General features: G+C 43.0%; 6 non-coding genes across 6 annotated transcripts; 5 read left to right on the top strand and 1 right to left on the bottom strand.

Moving 5' to 3' along the window:
* The first annotated feature begins 917 nt into the window (after window positions 1–917).
* On the top strand, window positions 918–1,030 carry LOC148642348 (U5 spliceosomal RNA). The gene has a single exon (XR_015929339.1). It is a non-coding gene; the product is annotated as a U5 spliceosomal RNA (small nuclear RNA).
* Window positions 1,031–1,145: 115 nt separating this feature from the next.
* Window positions 1,146–1,287, top strand: LOC148642347 (U4 spliceosomal RNA). Its single transcript, XR_015929421.1, has one exon. It is a non-coding gene; the product is annotated as a U4 spliceosomal RNA (small nuclear RNA).
* A 774-nt stretch (window positions 1,288–2,061) lies between these two features.
* Window positions 2,062–2,143, top strand: trnas-aga (transfer RNA serine (anticodon AGA)). The gene has a single exon. It is a non-coding gene; the product is annotated as a tRNA-Ser (tRNA).
* Window positions 2,144–10,977: 8,834 nt separating this feature from the next.
* trnas-uga (transfer RNA serine (anticodon UGA)) lies at window positions 10,978–11,059 on the top strand. Its single transcript has one exon. It is a non-coding gene; the product is annotated as a tRNA-Ser (tRNA).
* A 1,559-nt stretch (window positions 11,060–12,618) lies between these two features.
* trnar-ucg (transfer RNA arginine (anticodon UCG)) lies at window positions 12,619–12,691 on the bottom strand. The gene has a single exon. It is a non-coding gene; the product is annotated as a tRNA-Arg (tRNA).
* Window positions 12,692–13,865: 1,174 nt separating this feature from the next.
* On the top strand, window positions 13,866–13,939 carry trnan-auu (transfer RNA asparagine (anticodon AUU)). Its single transcript has one exon. It is a non-coding gene; the product is annotated as a tRNA-Asn (tRNA).
* Window positions 13,940–15,478: the final 1,539 nt, after the last annotated feature.

Genomic DNA, 15,478 nt, shown 5'->3' with positions numbered 1-15,478 from the left:
TTCCACGTCCCCTCCAGCTGCTTCACTTTTCCCTTTAGTTGCCATCAATTTTCTTGTAGTGCTATACATATACGATTGAGGTATCTTAGATTTCTCCTTCGAAGACCCAGCACTCTCTTTTCTTTTCTCAGTGTTACTCATATTGAAATTCTTAAATCTAAAAAAAATTGTTTTTTTTTCTTTCAGTTATAACTGAAGTTTAAACAACTACTGTTAAGTCCTTATTTTTCAGTAGTCAAAAAAAGCAAAAATTAACATTCAGGTCATGAAAAACTCAAAAAAAACTCCTCAACCACTAAACTTTACCTCCCACCCCTGAGCGCCATCTTGAACGCCCCTACCACCAGAGAATGCTCACGATTTCGGAAGCTGTCTCCGGGACGTGCTAATTCCGCACATCCTGAATAAATCATGATATAGTTAGTTGCTGTAGCTAGACGTTCAAATGAGTTTCATGGCCAGATGGACTGTTTCCTCCAGCGGTATAGTATTGCAGTGAGACAGCATGATGCCTGCAAGACTATGTCACGCTAAACGCCACAGATTTCCGAGGGTTAGGGTTAGGGTTAGGCTCTTATTATGGCGATTGTGGCTGTCTGCTCTGCGAGTCCTCGGTCTCCGGCCGTCTGATTGGCGCTCTTTTCTTTGGGGGGCGGGAAGTGTCCGGCCGCAGGTGATCTTGGGACCTAGCTTTGCATAGCGGCTTCCCAGAGTGCGTCGTTTCCTGCACACTGTGGCCGGGTGTTTTCCGAGTTATCGCACGGATTGGGCACGCCCGCAAGCCGAGAGCCGCAGGCGATGAGCCCGGAGCTGAATGGGCCCCACTGGCTCATTTGTAAGGCCAGGTGCATTGCCAACCACGACCGGAAGGGCAGAGGCTTTGAAGGCGGCCTGGGCTCCTGCAGCTGTGCAGCCACACACTCTGGTTTCTCTTCATCTCGTACAAATCTTTCGCCTTTTACTAAAGATTTCCGTGGAGAGGAGCATGAATTCCATGCAATTTTTGTGCTTCCCTGCCTTCGGGTGGGGCGCAGCTGGGCTGGTCAAAGAGAGCAAACAGAAATATGAAGCATTTCAGCAACGACATGCCATGAGACGATTGATAACGATTTCCATAGGATCCCCGCGGTTGCCTGGCAACCGTCAGCTTTGCGCAGTGGCAGTATCGTAGCCTGTGAGGTTTAGCCGAGGCGCGATTATTGCTAGTTGAAAACTTTTCCCAATACCCCGCTTCCGCTGGTTTGCAATGCAATCGGCGAAAGCAATTTTTGACAGTCTCGTCAGAGAATGAGGAAGGTGTTTAAAGACAGATTTTGTCATGGTAACATCATGGTAGAAAGAAACGAGCTTGTTACGTCTCAACAGAAACGCTCTTTAGCTCTTTCAGCGTTATGCAGAGAACAGCGTCTGTCGAGATCACTTTTGAGTCAGCGCGAAACGCCGTGTGCTGTCAGTTTGGTTTCATATTGCTCGTAGCGGCGCCCGGCTTTTGTCTGTCAAACGTTAGGTTGCGCTTCTTCATGCTGCATCGTCGGCATGAGTGGAGCTTTTTAAACGTCTGTACTTAATGCGCCCCATAAGAAATGGTTTGTCCCCGTTCAAAAGAGATTGTGCGATGTCCTGCAGCATTCGCAAAGCAAACCTTTGACAGTTTGAAAAGACAAATTTATTCTGCTTCCTGTGCGTGCAGTAGTTACAAAGTTGAACGTCTTTACACGTTCTGCTGCAGTTTTCAGTGGGCGGGCTCTGTCAAATGGCTTGGAAAAACGCACTGTTTCGGCTCGGGAAACATCATGAGCAGTGTCCTGCATGTTTTCTGTGTATAGCTGTTGTGGGCATTTCTCTGTTGTTGATTCTTATTTTGTGTGTAACAAAGTGGCATTTTCATGTCCGGACGGGGAGACTTTATCATTCCGACATGAAGCCACCCTTAAGTCCTCTGAGGCGTGTCTGGCTGCAAGGCTTGTATTTTGGAAATGTTTTTTGAAACGGAGAACAACTTTGAAATAGGCTTCCGCCGGGTAAGATTGTAGCAAGAACGCAGTGGGGATGGGGCTTGCTGTAGTCGTGGCCGAGTGGTTAAGGCGATGGACTAGAAATCCTTTGGGGTCTCCCTGCGCAGGTTCGAATCCTGCCGACTACGTTGTCCGCCTCCAGTCGGTGTGTTCCGGTGCAAGCAAAGAAGCGCGAATGAGGAATGGGCCCCTGAGACAGTCATTTGCCTGTTTCACAAATGATCGTATTTTACTAGAGATTCTGTTTGGGATTCAGATGTGCATTCGGACAGCAATCCCTTTCAAGAAATGATACGTTCTGGATGAGGTCAAAGGTGCTGGAACACTGTATTTAGGATGTGTTTGCAGTGATTGTGTGTCTCCTGCTTCAACGCAGTGATATATAGATGTGCTCCTGTAATTTATTGGTACAAGCCCAGGGCAGTAAGCAGTCTGAGGATTTATTTCCAGACGGCATAGAGCAGTGAAGCAGTGAAGTAGTGCAACACACTGGATCATTATATTATTTGAATCTATTCTACTTAAATTATTACATTATACACAACTTGAGTTCATTTTAAAAATTAAAAGGTAATGGAAGGAATGCATATTCATGAGGAAGATTATACAGATATGCATGTGATAATCTTCCTTTTATCATGTAGTGCGTCATTTGGACACTTTGTGGGCTTGAAATACAAAGAAAATCATGTTCTATGGTACAAGATAAATACAAAACTTAAGATTTTATTTTAATTAGATTTGTTTATAAAGCATAAGCAATCATTTCATACATTAATATATGTGAAAATGACATTTTAGCATCATATTACATACAGGTCTCTAGCTTCAACACAGTGATATATATATATGCTCAGTGATTTATTGGTACATGCCCAGGTCAATAATCAGAATGAGGATTTATTTCCAGACGGGCTACAGGTAGTGTTGTGAAATACTTCAACACACTGGATCGCAGATTTAGACCCCCTGCACTCTTACTCCTTAAAAACCAAAGAAATGAAGATATGTAGCAATCACATTGCAACAGGGCTGACAGTGACTTAATGCTTATACTAGTGGACTTCTGGTACCTTTAGGGTACGGTGTTCCCTGAAGGGCTCTCAAACCCCGCATTTCAGATGCCTAGCTGTTTCGCTGATGTGTTGCACCTCAGAATCACTTTTAAACCTTACCTCTGGTATCTTTAATCCCTATTGCTCAACGCATGGTGAAAGTATTGCATAAATGTGTCTGAAAATGAGCAATGGGCACCTGAGAGACTCATTTGCCTGTTTCACAAATGATCATATTTGACTAGAGATTCTGTTTGGGATTCAGTTGTGCATTCTGACAGCAATCGCTTTCAAAAAACGATACATTCTGGATGAGGTCAAGGTGCAGGAACACTGTATTTAGGATGTGTTTGCACTTATTCTGTGTCTCTAGCTTCAACACAGCGATATATGTATATGCTCACTGATTTTTTGGTACATGCCCAGGGCAATAATCATTATGAGGAATTATTTCCAGATGTGCTAGGGGTAGTGTTGTGAAATACTTCAACACACTGGATCGCAGGTTTAAACCGCCTGCACTCTTACTCCTTAAAAACCAACAAATGCAGATATGTAGCAATCATATTGTAGCAGACACTCATTTGCCTGTTTCACAAATGATCATATTTTACTAGAGATTTGTTTGGGATCCGGATGTGCATTCTGACCGCAATCTCCTTATCGCGGCTTTGCCCTTCTTGGCTCTTTGGACAATATCTCTATCTTGTGGTCGTTGTTGGTAATGTCTAGACAACATCTCCATCTTGTGGTCGTTGTTGGTAATGTCTTCTTATGCCCTTTTTTATTTTAATTCTCTATTAGTTGATTCTAGAATCTCTACAATGGAGTTGAAAACATCAGTTTTATAGCAGACAATATGACATTATTTATAGTCCAATTAGAAACTTATTACCCTGTTTTTAACATAATAACAAATTAAAATTGATTAAAACTAAGTTTGGAACACCAGGGAACATAACAAATGATTTTTTGGAAAACCATGAGGTTCTCTGTGTCGGATGCCTGCAAGGGGAGAAAGCTAGAATCCTTTTATTTTTTCAAAATTTGAAAATAAACATCATTTAACAACAGCTTTCATTCCTAGGAGTGAAAAACAACCATTTTTGAAGACATATTAGTTTCTAAAACACTACAATAAAGTTAAAAACATCCGTTTTATATTACATTATTTTGTGTGAAATTTGTCATTTTTTGCACTATTTTTAATAAAATCTCTAATTAAAAGTGATTAAAATTAAGTTTGGAACAACAAGGAACACAAAAAAAAAAGATTTTAAGGAAAAAAATGATGTCTTCTGTGCCAGGTGCCTGCAAGGGGAGAAAGCTAGAATCCTACCCAGGCTCCTGGAGCTCTGTCCTGGCTAAAGGAGGGTGAATCCATCCCCTTCAAAGCTCCATGAAAAAATGATATTTTTAAATTTGAAAAAAAAAACATTATAGAACAACATCTCTTGGTCCACAGAGAGCAACAATCCAACTTTGAACAAAATCCATTGACTGATCCCCGAATCCTGAAGTTTCTTCGCATGATATTGGGCTTGCAACCACTTTCTGGAAAACGAAGAAAAAGGCCAAAAATGAAAAAAAAGTTATCAATTCTAGAGCCTAAGAGGAAAACAAGACAAATGTATATCTCCAAATAATTTTATGTGCTTCAGAAAAGCCCAGGAAAGTTTTTTGCATACATGAAACCACGCCCGTTTGCACGTAAGCAGACATGGTTTCACAAACGACTGCATGAAAGCACGCGTGCATGCGAAGTCATCCTGTTGAGCATTTGAAAAGCCGCACCACGCCACACTTGAAATAGCTCTTACATTAGTGGTAGACACAGGAATCGCCGCAGGAATCAAAATTGAACCTAGTCGCCACATCACATACATCCTGTTCAACGATAAAAAGGTAACATCTATCCTCGCTCCAGAGTAAATCTCACGTTGAGGGCATATTTTTTTCCACTTTACCATGAGTCGGGCTCGGCTGCACAGAGGCGAGAGCAGAGTAATGAGGTCACGGGGACAGGGGAGTCACACGCTGGCGGTTTGAACACGCGGAAGATCAATGCGGGATCCACAGTATGTGGACCCTCCGTGCGCCATCAGTCCACACTCCGGGCTCTGAATCCTGCCATCCGAGTTAAGATCTCGGCGGAACCTGAGGCACAGTTCCTTCTTAAAACGTAATCTGGTGAGCATTTCTAGAATCGTACTTGTATAGATTGTAGCGTGCTCTCTGAAGGCACCAGTTCTGTAGGGTTTGGGCATTAACTGGGACAATTATTAATTGTAGCAGTAAATCATAAAATGATTCTTTGGGTGGCCTTAGAATCCAACCATGCGATATAACTCAAACAACGCACACACATAGGTACTAATACACGAGGATACATTTATTAATACATAGAATATGCATGTAAACCAAACAGATCTTATCAAGAGGTTTATCAGAATACAAAAGGTATATATTCAGTCAGTTACAAAGAGTATCATATATCAAGAGGACATATGTTCAGTATATCATTCATTTAGACCGTTTCGTAAATGAACTTGGTTATAACTTCTACATTGGATACTCAAAACAAGTACATAACTCTTAGGAATTAAATTGGTATCAACTGGTTGGGATGACAATTGAATTCTCGAGCTGTAATGCATTGAAGTTGAATACTCATCCAATCTCTGGGGATTCAGATCTCCTGCGGACTCAAAGAAGCAGTTGCAGGCTTGTTGCTGTCCAATCCGCGCTGTCTGGCTTGGTGCCAGGTTGTGCTGTGCGGTTTGCGACAGTGCGCTGCTGATGCTCACTGACCGGCTAGTTAGTGTTGGCTTTAACTAGCAAAGTTTATGCACAGGAGAAAATATGACTGTGGGTCCCAGTAGGTCAGGAAGAGGACCGGTTCGTTCCTGATGAAGCGCTTGTTCTGATTAGTTATTCAGCTGTCCACAGTTCCGACCTGTTCACGAGGCTTGCTGCTGATGCTAACCTCGGGTGGATCCTCTGGTTACTCGTGGCAACCTCCACTCTCGACTCTTAGAACAGAGGAAAGTACTGGCACTCGGACACACTGGCCGTTCCGTGGTTGTCCGGGCTGAGTCTCAGGATGGTCAGGAGGCGTGCTGTGAGAATGTCCTGCCCTTGGGAGCCTTCTGCTCCTGGGCCGTCCTGCCATGGAATTGTCTTGCACCCCTGGAATTCTCCTTAGAATTCTCCTACTGGAATAGTCCTACTAGTTCTCCTGCACATTGTCTATTGTTTGTTTGTACATTGTCTTGATGCACTGGTTGCACTTTGTTTTGTTTTTTACACTTGTTTTACAATCGAGAGACTTTCTGTAAGTAAGAATTCCATTGTACCAGTACCGGTTACATATGGCAATAAAGTTCAAGTTCAAGTTCAAGTTCTCCAGGCTCTCTGTTGCCTGTTTTTACCTGGAGGAACTTTGGCTTGTCATTGGCTGAAAGTTTAATGGGCATCAGAGTCCCACATGGGTTACATTGCCCTACCAGTCCCTGACTGGTTGATCAAGGTGAGATATGAGTCACTTACTCCTGACACCTAGGAATGCAATCCAGATGTCCATCTGGCACTCCCTAGACAGATAGGCGCCAATGGATGACCATTGATCATGATAGCCAGGCTTAGCTAAGTGCATCCCCCTTTGGGAGCTGTCCCTTATCAAAAGAAAACATCTTTAAATCAGCCTGCATGAATAGTTTCTCTGTGGCTGCACCACAGAGATGAAGAGAGAGATGGGGCCTCATTTGGGAAAGCACAGCAACACTTATTTCTGTCTTATTAACAAGCATTGCCTCTACATATCCCCCCTTTTTGAAGGTCACGAGGTCCTGAGACGTTGTTGCCTTCAAAACAAAACAGAGTTAAGTGATGTCCCCTGTCATTAGAACATTAACCTTAAATGTCCACATTTCTCCTTGAGAATTCATACCGGAACCAGCATTGGGAACAAACAGGATGAAAAACATCTGGAGTATGTATAAACACGGTAGGAGACATCATCTCAGTCTAGGCATTACAAATCAGGAAGTTCACTGTCAGTATCTGATACCTCTGTAGGCAGATATTTGGGGAAGAAGTAACTTCCTTTCTTTTGAAATGCTACCTTTGACTCATTTGTGCTACCCGGAGTACATCTTGATGTAAGAGTACAGCATTCAGAGTACATTGTCAGCCATGATCCAGCTTCCCAGCAGCAGTGTTACAATAACACCGGTTCCTGTTCCCAGCCCCCCTGATGAACCATGACACCTGTGTTGGGCACCTGCCAGGGTGGTTTGGAGGTTTGTTCCATTAAAGCAAACTAACTACCTGTACCTTGTGAGGGCTTACTGTTTCTTGGATTTCTATCCAATTCAATAGTGTGGCACCTGAAGGCATCCACGACCTCAAGTTTGGTCTTATGTTGTCTGGTTCCAGACCGTACAGTGTCAAGTTACCATGCTGTACTATGGCCTCCTTGGGGCCAGTAGCACGCAAACCTATCAGAAATAGCAAACACACAACAGTGGCGGCAGCAATCAGTCCTCCCAAAAGTCTTTTCGGGTGGCTGATCCCAGTCATCTCCTTCTGAGTGACTGTTGCCTTTCTAAGTTGGCGCAGCATGTACATGGTCTCTTTCTCAGTATGCCATGTGGCATCTTGGGCACCAACATCCTGGAAATCTGAGGAGATCTGACGCAGCTGCTGATGCTGCTCCTCCATTTCCAGGACATCTGCTTTTTCGATTTGTTCATGCCTGTGCTCTAGGAACCCTGCAGGGGGTGGTGCAGCGGTGGAGCATGCCTGACCCTTGGCTTAGTGGTCATCTGGAGCACCTGAGGGATCTGGGATTGTTACTCCATTCTCACTGTTCAGGTCCACCCTGCACACTTCCTGATTGAGGAATCCCTCTATCGGCATGTTTACAATCGTTCGCTGGGCGTGGGTGTAGGACACCTGCTCGCTCCCCCCTTCCCTCTCTAGGGGTTCAGGGAGCTGCCCCAGCACTGGGATAGCTAGTTCACTGTCTTTGAACTCACCATCACCCACCAGGCCCATGTCAGTGCAGGCGGGGATTCTGACACCCCCCTTTTCCATGTTCTGCACTAACAGTCGGGTGGCTTGCCCATCCAGCTCCAGTGGTTGGTGCTGAACCACTGTTGGTCAGACTCAGACTGACAAACTGAGCTGGTGGCTGTAAGAAAACCGGCTCGGCTTTCATTCCCTGTCCCTTCTGGGGGACTGGGTGTATTGGCAACCCTGCCGTTGAGGCAGGAACAATCAGGTCAATCTCACTCACTACCTGGTAGTTGTGAGAAATAATGTTACCTGACTGCAGGTTCCCTGGGTCACAGCAGAGGGAATCGGCATCTGGGATCAGGTGTGTCCACAGCGCAGTAGTCTCAGCGTCCAGCTGAACCTCCTGTCTAACCTGTGAATGTTGCTCCAGGGGATTTCTTTATTTATGTCTTTATTTAGTGGTTTCATTAGTGACAAAGGCTAAACTTTCTTGGAAAAATGTCTTTTATGTAAACCATGTTTGCTATTAATTCATTTAGGACTAGAATATGTTCATTTTCTTCCAATAAAAGAAGGGTTCCATTCGCCATAGTCGGGTTGACATTAGAAGCTTGCCATGCCCGGACTGTAACACCATCGCATTAGCATGTTAAAGCGATTTCGTTGAGGAGCCTAGCTTTCTTAACTAGTAAGTACTGTACTTCCTTGGTTTTTGAGGGGGGAAGGTGTCTTTCGCTGGAAATCTGGTCCCCTTCTACTGTAAAAATACCTGTGAAACCGGTTTAATCCGTCACAGCCAGCACTCCCGCTGGCCACCCACGTGTTATGCTCTTCATTAATGTCTAAGCCGGAACACATCATTATATCTCATTTTGTATTTCTTTAAAAAAAATCGTTTGCCCAGCCTAACAGTATTGTTGTTATTGTTTTTATCCTGTAAAGCGCTTTGAGGAGCCAGCTTTTAAGGCGCCATATACAATAAAGTTCATTATTATTACTATTGTTAAATTGCTGGACAGAGAGGTGAACATTATTACACGGAAGACAAAGATAGCGATTTATGTGTGGATGCTGCACATTGGTGGGGAGTCCCCATTGCCTGTAAAGCACTTTGAGTGGAGTGTCCAGAAAAGCGCTATATAAATGTAAGCAATTATTATTATGATTATTATTATTATGATTATTATTATTATTATTATTATTACGTTGCATTGTGCATTGTGCTGCTGTAATACAGTTTTAAATAATTAAAAGTCTAAACAGTATCAGCTTTATTTATGGGTTTTAAATCAATATAAATGTTTATATTGTAACGCCTAGGTGACTATTCATTGTTATTAAAATGACTTAAATTTGATCATGTTATGATAATTAGAAATATAAATTTGTTTGGTGCAAGTGAAGTTTTATTTAATCTCTGAGCCAGGGAAACATTGTATTTTTTTAAAAAAATGTTTATTAAAAAAAAAAAGTAACGGCTCCAGCAGGATTCAAACACACAACATGTGATGTAGGAGTCAGGAAGCTAACCCACAGCACCACCAGCAAGGTCACACAAAGAGTGTCGAAAAAGCCCTACAAAACATTATGTAACAATTCTTGTGTTGCGGTACATGAGTATAATTATATCGTTATTAATTTCTTTAAATACGCGATTCCATATTATATTCCCTTTTAATCAAATTCTTGTACCGGAGCTTGTTGACTCCAGTATCACGTTAGTTAAAGACTTCGATGCTTAAAATGTTTAGGGAGAAATGGAATACTGGTGTGTATGTTTTCTTTAAAGTACCGAGACCAGCCATATACTGTATGTTTAAGTTCCAAAATTAATATCGTTTATGGCCTTCACACGTGTTACAGTATGCTCCTATTCTTTTTATGCTCAGGTACTAAGATTTCCCTTCAGTGGTAAAATTCCATATAAATATTCAATGCTTAAACGGGCACAGTAAAGACATTAAATATACATGTACATATACATACTGTATACAGTACAGTTTGCATACAGTAATATGTTTATGTTCCTAAATCAATCTCTTTTATGAGCATGTGAAAGGCATGGTGAATCGGAGATTCTCAAAAATTACTGTACTTTGCATGATTGGAAACAAATGCGTGATTGCGAAATGCTGTGGTGTTACTTTTACAAAGACGGTCAATGAAAAAAAGAATGTGGACCAGGGCACTACTTTGAGTTTACAGCTTGTCCAAGGTCATTCATTATTAATACTATTAGTAATATCTTCGTTAAAGACTTTGATGGCGACAGCTCAAACATGAGAGGTTGAGCTTTATTAGCTCCACCTTGCAGAAATTCCGGATACTATTATTTTAATTGCGGTTTTATAGGAGAATTTACGGTAACTCGTGGTAGACTGCGTAAAGCGCACCGCAAAATAATGTGGTATCGCCCGCTTGTTTTGAATAGCTGCATCTGTACGCCCCGTGTCTCAACGGTAGGACGGAGTCAAATACTGCCTCGACACGTAACAGCGTTATATTAAACCGCAGGACTTTAGGGCTGTTTTGTTTGAATGTTCAAGGCATTGGTAAGAGCGTAGGTCAAGGGCCATTGGTGCATCTCCTGTGACTGGAGTAAAAATGCTATTCAAAGTGCAGTGACTAAAATCGTCGTCCACATGTCTCCGTTGTTGATTGCTTTCTGTCTAAGAACGTTCTGTTTTCATGTCCGAACGGGGAGACTTTATCATTCCAACTTGAAGCCACCCTTAAGTCCTCTGAGGTGTGTGTGTGTGTGCTTGCACGTATGGCGTAAAAGGTTTCTTAAACGGAGAGCGAACTTGAAAAAAGTTGCCTCCGCCGCCGCCGCCGCCTCGCACTCCCTGTTCGATTGTAGCAAGAAGGCAGCGGCCGTGGTGCTCGCTGTAGTCGTGGCCGAGTGGTTAAGGTGACGGACTTGAAATCTGTTGGGGTCTCCCCGCGCAGGTTCAAATCCTGCCGACTACGGTGTCCTTTGCATTTGGTTGCGTGCGTGCGTGTAAAAGGACCAGCGCCGTTTCGTTTTCGCTGGGACCTTTAACACTCTAAATCGTCTGGGCCCGCAGCCTGTGAAATCGATTCTTCAGCACCCACGAAGGACGCTTTGCAGCTGGACACAGATACCGATGCTTTTCTGCAATGAGCTTTCCAGCTGAATTTTCTCGGCAGCTCCCTACTGAACCTGTTCTCCATTGCAACATAGCGGAGGCTCGTCACATCTATAGCAAGGCTGTGTAGGACCGCATACGCCACAGTGACTTGTACACAGACCACATGAAAGGCAAGCAAAATACAATTATTAAAATTCCAAAGACTCACAAGGTCAGAGGAACAGCGATGATCTGAACTGATCTGTTACAGAAGTCTAGGTTGACCTTTTTAGAGCTGTAATTGCATTTTTGTTTAATAGAAGATCAAATCTACTCGCATGTACCAGCACCTTACAGTTTATTGATGTTAATTCTGTTTAAGTAATAAGATTGCTAACGATGTTGGACTTTAGCCGGTGTTTTTTAGAACAAATTGCTTACACTTCTGTAAGGAATACGCAGTACGTGCCTTTGTCAGTCATTGCTCACCATACCTGTAACTTTCTTATCTAACTCACTTCCTCAAATGGTGAAGGTCCACAAACATAAATGAAAAAAAATCCCTTGTTGTAGATGAGGTGCCCAAAAAAGCAGCCCCTGATAGTGTATAACACATTTATACTATTGCAGAGACACATGTAACATATATATATATACTGTTTATATATATGAAACAGAAATAGAAACAGAAACAGGAATCGCTTACACACCTGGAGAATCTCTGTAGGAATATCTAGCATTTATCAATGGAAATAAAAGCTGCTTTAATACAGTGCATGTTCAAACTCAAACCCTCAGCTGCTGTTCTTGTTTGTTTTGGGACAAATTGCAACTGAGCATCGCATGAGCCGTTACGTACCCTTATCTGTTAGGGAATTTCAAGGGAGGAGTTAGGTCAGAATGGGTAGGCTGCAAAACAACAAGTAAAGATTTATTCCAAGATGAAACGTTGTGGCGGTTTTCTTATCTTTTCAGCATGGACTAAACTTTTACGTGTTCCTTATATGCTATATATGTATATATTAGCACCAATGTCGTTCTTAAAAACTAACATGAAATTGTCAGGGACATTCAGCTATATACAAAGACGAGACAGACAAACTAATAATTCTATATTAACGTGGCCTACATATTGACGCAATGATCGAACTAACTGACATGTTCTGATTCAGATTCCCTGCAGTTTATGCCAATTAGAACAATAGCAATGCTGAGTCCTCCCCACCCTACCGAGCACAAATTCAGCTGCTCTCCAGTTCTGTTCTGCATGTTTTTTCATTGCAATTGAGCTCGGAGCTGGAGATGATCTCCATACAGTTCTGTGTTAACTAGCCCGCACTTGCGTGCTAATTTACGGGTTGTGGCAAATGCTTTTCTATAGTTCATATACATGACAGCAACCTGTTACCGAGGAACCTGAGAGGTTTAAAAGCCACACGAGCCAGGCAGGATTCGAACCTACAATCTTCTGATCCGAAGTCAGATGCATTATCCATTACGCTACTGGCCCATAGAACATGTGCTTGCACTCAACCACAGAGAGCTCTACACTGCTACTAGTAGTACACTTCCCCATCTACATTTTCACAGCAAGAAACTTGTGTTTCCTACTATTTTTATCAGGTTTAAAATATCATCTCCTTAAAACAGAAAAAGTGTTGATGTGTCGTGCTGAAATTCCGATTGATTTTGAATTCAAAGAAAAAAGGTTTTCTTCCAAAACACCATGAAATTGTCACATCTTGCAGACAATAGGTGTATTCCATGTTGAAAAGAGAAGAAAGAAAACCATGGAGCCTTTTACAGGTGTGAGGCTTCTTCAGGTGTGAGAAGACCTCACAGCCGAAACACTGTGTTTCCGTTCTTCTCTTTTCAGCATGCAATAAACCTATTACTTGTTCCTTTGCAGCCGAGGCATGCTGACGTAGCTACCCAGCTGAACATCTTGCAGACTCTACAGTACTTCTCTCCTGTAGAAGTAAAGCAGGGCTTGCTGGGTGAGCTTTTGCTCCGGTAAATTAGGTCACGTGTCATGTTAAATCACTTCTTCTAAACACAACATTTGCTGGTGCTAGCTTTCCCCATGAAAAGAGACATTTCCCTTACAGTACATGACATATCGTTTTTATTCTATCAATAAGTATAGAAATTAAACAAAAGAAAAAATGGTGTCGCCAAAGAATGGGAGGTGTCAAGGGCATTGAGCTCCTTGGACATGAAAAGTGCCCGATAAATGCCATTTCTCATCATTTCTCTTGGCGTCAGTTCTGCTATTAAATGGGACGGAGGCAACGGGCTCAGAGAGCAGGTTAAGTGCACACCGAACACAGATGTGTCCAAGTGTCTGTAAAAGGGCGGTGCTCTGCTGGCGCTGTTCCCTAGTGGCTTAAAGTGCCTGCCTAGTAAGCAGGCGATCCTGGGTCTGAATACCAGCGGTGCCTCTCTCCGTGTCTTGTTGTGCCGAATGTCTCATTTCAGACAAACATGTACAGCTTGGTTCAGTTTAATGCAAGAATTCATTTCCTTTCTGGAATAACTTGTTTTTGAAGAAATCCATACAGCTTGTGAAAGATGAAATCCATTTCTTGGTTGTCAGTGGAAAAAGATTGCCGGCTGCAAGAAGCGCAAGTGATTGTTTTCTTTGACCATAAACCTGCAAATGTAGGGAGCTCAAGTGGCCGTCAGTCTCTGTGGTGCAATCGGTTAGCGCATTCGGCTATTAACCAGAAGGTTGGTGGTTCAAGCCCACCCAGGGACGCATGTCTCAGTTTTTCCAATGTAAACATCATCACCGCTAAAGAAAATGGCGCAGAAGGCTCCACAGTCGAAACGTTGTGCTTCTTTTCTTCTCTTTTCAGCATGGAGCAAACCTTTGCTTGATCCTTTGCAGCCTACGCAGGCTGACACAGCTACCTTTCTCTTAACGCGCCTCAATCATTATTCACCAAAACCATCAGCAGAATGTGTCGCCTTTGTGGTGATGTCACTCCTCTGCTTCACAAATGTCCTTAGTGACGGACCATTTCTTTCTGCCATTTTTCCGGAGCGGTTATTGATTGCTCCATCATTTCCCTCATACTTTCCATCCCTAGATTGAAAAAAAAAACAGAAACAGGCTGACAGGACGACAATCAAATTGCAAAAACTCATCAAAGCACTCGATAGAGTATTTGAATCCACAAGTAGCTACGAGCAACTTTGTCCTGGCTTGCATGAAAGTCGGAAAATGTCAAAAAGAAAAAGATGGTGGCTTTTTCATATTCGTTCTTTTATTTTTAGTTTGTTGCTTCTTCTGTCCATTGTCCTCCTGCCTGGCTCTTGACCTGTGACTGTTTGAACGCACACAGTAGACTTTCATGCAGGGGATTTGTCCTGAGCCTCTGTGAAAGACCCACCCACCCCCATAAATAACTGCTCTAGAAACACATGAATGCAAAACTAAACCACAGCTTAAAGAGGAGCTTGTCATGACCGCCAGGCAGTTAAGACCAACTCTTAAGCAATCTAATCAGCACCAGCAGCGGGTGATTATTAACAAACGCCGCCGCACGAGTTAACCCACCTGCACACACTCCACCGTGCGGTACGCAGTGCTATTTTTACCATCTTTACCTGCTTCCCGCTGGTATTGAGTCTACTCCTTGAGAGCTCTACCTGGCGTTTTTTCCATTACTTCTTTTATTCTGGATATTGGACTCCCCTTCTGCCTTTTCGACTTTGGACCTCACCTCTCACCTTGGACTGTTTGCCACCAGTGTTCTCCCTGGATTACAACTTACCTTACGCCTCTTGACCACGGAACAAAGCAAAGCAGAGCAAAACAAAACGAACAAACGAAAACCCTCACGTCCCGCACTTGCATATAACGCCGTTACGTGCCCAAGCAGTATTGTACGTCATCCTAGCACTGCACCCCGGGGCGTACGGTATATGGGAACGAGCACACGCCACGAATCGTCTCGAATCACTCCCTACAGCTGTAAGGCGCCTTGAAGCATGCACCCCCAACATTCTTCTTTGCGCATCTGTGAAAGGTAAACTCTTGAGCAAACTCTGAACCAGCTCAAAGGAAACTAATCCGATTAGACGTTACTTTGACTCATCCTTTAAGGGACCCTTGTTAATTGGAGAAATCAATGATTTTGAATGAATTCTGTATGCGTTAAAAGACAGCTATACACTGAAAACATGCAGGACACTTCTCATGATGTTTCCCGAGCCGAAACACAGTGCGTTTTTAAAAGCCATCTGACAAAGCCCGCCCACTGAAAACTGCAGCAGATCGTGTAAAGACGTT

This window comes from Lepisosteus platostomus, chromosome 22 (assembly GCF_059453375.1).
Source record: "Lepisosteus platostomus isolate fLepPlt1 chromosome 22, fLepPlt1.hap1, whole genome shotgun sequence".
In the NCBI taxonomy this organism is placed as follows: Eukaryota; Metazoa; Chordata; class Actinopteri; order Semionotiformes; family Lepisosteidae; genus Lepisosteus; species Lepisosteus platostomus.
The sequence above is the reverse complement of the archived record's forward strand: the minus strand, read 5'-3'. Positions and strand labels throughout refer to the sequence as shown.